We start from the raw sequence: 4,977 nt of genomic DNA on the forward strand, positions 1-4,977 counted from the left end.
TGTGCCTTGAGAGGGAACATACCTGGTCTCCTAACGGAACGTAAGGGCATGCAGTTCTTGGCTGATCACATTCTGCATAGTTATCTCCTATAAATGCATAGCAAGCACATATTTTTAATCATCAGACAGACATGTAGCGCACATTTTAAACCCCATTGATTCCAAGCAAATTTAAGGGTGTACTTAAACATATGTTTGAGGTGCTCTGCTGCATCTGCTGCAAAATGGTAACACATTTACATTAAAGAAATAAAACACCATCTCTGTGAAATAAAAGTCTTTGTCTCCTTTGCAGCAGGCCATAATACTCTGCTTCATAAAATTAGTTAGCCCTGCACATTCTTAAAAATTTATAGTGCAGTATGTAGAAAATAAATTTAGAAGTAAGTGGTACATCGCTGCATGATCTGCAGAGCTTATATTACCAACACGCAAAAGACAGTATTGGATGAATAACAAGACTTATACTTGGTCAAATGAAAAACAGAAATGCGATACACAAAACTGTTCATAGTCTAATATTTCTTACGGATTCCTCCCATTAAGTCTCCTGAGACGTGTTTTTTATTCCAAAGTATTATCCATACAGTTTATATTAACAAGTTTCAGCATACAGATTTAAATATTAATTTTGTCTGTTATCCATTTGCAATTTGTGCTATTGTCAACTGTTCAGCTAAGTCATACAATTTTTCCATTTCCTGACAGAATAACTTGAGCATTGTAAACAAGAAAATAATCACTAATTCAGTTTCAAGATTAAGTTTCAGATGACTAGCTGTTAATGCTACAAAAAAGGCACTTTCAAAAATCATTATCATCTTATCATGAATGCTTTCCGAATATTAATTGCAGACAAATTCTGTTCAACAAATAATGGCAAATCACACTTGCCTTTCTCTTTCTAAGGCCTAGTTTTGTACTTTCTAATAAACTACAGCCAAAGGCAACAAAACATCTTGATGGAAATTCTACATATTCTGCTTCTTCATGGCTGCCTTTTCAAAGAGATGCTTTCTGCACAGTGATCTACTAGTATGTATTGAACACTGTGACCTTTATGATTTTGGTTTCAACAACAAGGTCAACATTGCTAAGAAGCCAGTTTTGCCTTAAAGGCAAATGTTCTCTAACAACCCAAAATGGATCTTTTAGATGTAATTGAACTATAACAATTCATTTCCATAGGCTTATGAAAAAAATGCCTTCTAAATTCACAACCAATTTTACAGCATTTGGCCACTGACAATACATGCAGACAGAGAAGCTGGCCCATTACTTTTTGGATTTCATACAATGCTAACCCAGACAAAAGTTTTTATGTGAGGAGAGACAGCCAACAAGGAACCCTATGTTAAGAACAAGCAGAGGGGTACAGAATAATCAAAGCACATCAGAAACCGAAAAGGCGCAGCATACGAGAGAAACCAAGACTCTATTCCTGCGATGGCTAACCAGCACAGGAGGTGTCTTTCCCTGTTGGTCCCTCCTTGGTCAGCACAGCATAGCAACCTCACAGCAACACAACTCCCTCTCAGGGTCTGCACTTTGGCATCACCCTAGGGCAGCTCACAGAGGGATGCAGATTACGCCTGTATTAGGAAACGACATTATTTTGCCAGTGAGATGTTGTCGTAGTTTGCCCTTATGTATGCATTTAGTTAAGCCATTGGAAATGTTTTTTCAAGTTAAAACTGTTGCTAACAATCAACAGCTGAAACAATGTTATTTCTCATCATAGTTGATGGACCCAATTCTTGACTATCTCTGTATGTCTTGTATAGTCATACCTACCTCTGCAAGTGTAACAGTGACTGGGTATAAGATACTATCAAATCGGAATGGTAGTTTTAAGTAAGAAAATATACTTTAAACTTATAACTTTAAAACTTACACTTTGGTAGTTGGGGAAGACCTTATATTTAATGTGCCTGGATAAATAGCTACAGGTTGGGTGAGGTAGAAGAAAATGAGGCTTTTATGCTTGCTGGGCATCATTAACATCAGTTCCTGTTCACAGTTACCTTTCGGAAAAGGCTGCATGGAATGGTTGTTCCCATACATTCACAAGACCATTTTACCAGGCAGAAACTTATTTTACAGGAGACAAAAGGAAATAACGTCTTATTAATTTTTTTTCCCCTTTTCTATTGTTGCTTCATCTTCATTACAGGCTTTTCCCATATTTCCTCTCTTTATCATGCTGCACAGCTAATTCTATGAATAATTTAATTGAGATACTGTATCAGCATATTGCACAGTTGATGAAGACTTGATTCTCTCAACATTTTTTGTTTCCATCTTGATTTTTTTTTTTAACCTAACCTGAGAGTATGATGACCAAGCATTTCCGTTTTCACCTTTTCCTCTGCAGCTCCCGAGAGAGAAATAAAATGGAGAGGAGGCAGAATAGGAGGGAGGGATTGCTTCTGGTAAAGGTAGCAAATATACCACACAACCATCATCAGAAGTGTCAGGTGTGACAATCTGGTAAGTGAATCCTCAGAGAATTTTGATTGTACACATCTCTTTCAAAGGCACACAGCAAAATCCTCCATTACAAGAGGATGAGACAGTGAAAGCCACCTTAAAAAGACTCCAGAGTGAATGAATGTCATGGGAAGGAGGAGGGGAAAAAAGAAAAGAGGTGGTCTCTCTTTCACTGTGAGTAATCTTTGGTAGATTTACAATCATCAGATTTTTTTTTCCAGCTAGCAACATTAGCCTCTATAAAAGCAGAAGAGCAGGAAAATTGCACTGTCTTTTCTCAACATCAATATGTTCCCTAGTCAGCACAAAGCAATATGCTCTTACTATCATTCTTCCATGTAGCCTTTTATTTTCTACCACTTTCACATATTTAAATATTACTTGCTCTTACAGACATTCTGGTTTCAAAAAAGTCCTAGGGGAATATCATTTACATACCTCAATTTAATATAGTTCACATGTAAACAATATGATACAGAACATAATTTAAAATAATGAGCAACATGAAGTAGCTTAAAATTCTTGTCACTTTCAGTGCCTTTGTGAGTGAGGTGTTAAAAGCTAGTTCATTGAATTTTAGAGATTTTCCACTTTTTAGTAAAGCTTCACAAAAATCTCAAAACCACACACCCAGATAAATAGCAATCTATTTGTCAAATTGTGTTAAAACCAATGTTATCCCTTGTGATTGAAGTAGGTAGGTGAAGTTGGAACTCTTAGAAGTTGTTTCAGTTAGGAAATGTATTATAGAATCTGTCAGGGGGTTTTGTTTGGTTTTCTTCCTTTCTCTTAGAACTGCAACTTGACCTGCAGCTGAGCAACCTAACTGTTCACTGTCACTGAAAGGGCATTCCCATCCCACTGCTTTCCAAATTCAAACTCCTTCTTCCTTCTGCTCTTCCCTCTCTCCTTACTCTCTGGTCAGTTCTGTTCCCCACCCTTTGTTCTGGCTCTGCCACTCATCAAACCCTTTCCACAAGCCAATTCAACTCACTAAATTGGAAGACTTCTGCCATTCTGGTAAACAATTTTCTGCTATTTTAGTGATTTAAATCAGTTGACCCAATAGCGATGAAAAACAGAGATAACAGAAGACAGAAATTCACAGCAGGCCATGTGGAGAGAGGGGAAGAGATAGGAGCAGAAACTCCCTCTTTCAACTGTGGGAAACTAATTTGCTCTGCTGTCTTGAGAAAACTTAGGGTCACAGAGCAAGTGGGTTTTTTTGGTGGCTTTTCAGCAGCATTCCTGTATTTAGTGGTCACTGTTTACTGGATGACATATCTCCACCAAAACTTTACCAGTTTTCTGCATCTGCATTCTGTCTACAACAAAATACTTCTGACCAATAACTGTTCATCTGTTTTGGCAAGTACCTGTAATTCAGTAATCGGCTACTGTTGTTTCAGCTATTTTATACCTAAAGGACCTTACTGAAATTTACTTTCATGAATGGTGACCTACAAGTTCCAACACCTGATCTCTACCAAAACAACATATGAAAGGAATGTCCGCAGTTTGGGTTGCAAAGCAACAGAAAGCCGTTGAGAGAAACACGTGGATAAAAAAAATGGATCATTTTCCTCCTATTTTAAAATACTACTTAAAAAGCAGTCTTTTCTGGGAAAAATAAAAACTAAACACAGCAGCAAGAAAAAACTTAAGTACAAACTGCTGGCATACATAAGTCGCTAACGCTGCCATTACCTTTCCATATATCCAGAGGCTCTGGGAACATGCATTCTTTGTTTGAACGAGAGGCACACAGGGAAATGTCCTGTGTTAAGTTTTTCCTGAATCGAATAGACAAAACTCATCCACTGAATTTTTATGGATTTTAAAGTCATTCATGCACTACCCTAGCAAACATGTTACCTCTGTAAATTGAGGGAAAAGAGCTGACACGCTTGCTTGCTGCTTCTGGGACTTCTAGCAAGAGTTGAGTTGTGAAAATGATGGTGATTTGACCCATTTTTTTCCAACTCTAAAGCAATACTTATGAGAGAAGAACAAGCAATGGGTAGGCCTCTTGGAGAAGATAAGACCACCAAGCCCCCTCAAAAAGTCACGTCTCACCCCTAGCCCCACTTACTTTTCTTGGATGCAAGGGGCTTCCTTCAGGGCTGGGGCTGCCTAGGGAGGGAGCAAACCCCACAGCAACACCTTACAGCAGTAACCGGCACAGAGGCAGACGACGGCCGCTTCACCTCAACTTCACCAGGGTGGCCCTGCCCGCGGGGCTGGGACCCGCACTGGAGACAGTCCGAAGGAAAGGCAGTTGCTCCCGCAACTCACGGCCTCCCTCTCCTTTCCCGGGGCGGCTGATGAAGACCGGAGACGACGGCGGGAGCCCCCGGTACCCCGCAGCCTTCGCCGTGGGGAGGCGGGCGTCGACGCCCTCAGAAGGAGCGGCCGAGGGGGAAGCGCTCGCGCACGCGACCCCAGCGGCTGCCTCCGCGCGCCCCCGCCCTGGGCCCCGCCCCCCCG

The sequence above is a fragment of the Nipponia nippon genome, unplaced genomic scaffold (genome assembly GCF_047370975.1).
Source record: "Nipponia nippon isolate SJK-2023a ecotype South Korea unplaced genomic scaffold, ASM4737097v1 scaffold_1, whole genome shotgun sequence".
NCBI classification, from domain to species: domain Eukaryota; kingdom Metazoa; phylum Chordata; class Aves; order Pelecaniformes; family Threskiornithidae; genus Nipponia; species Nipponia nippon.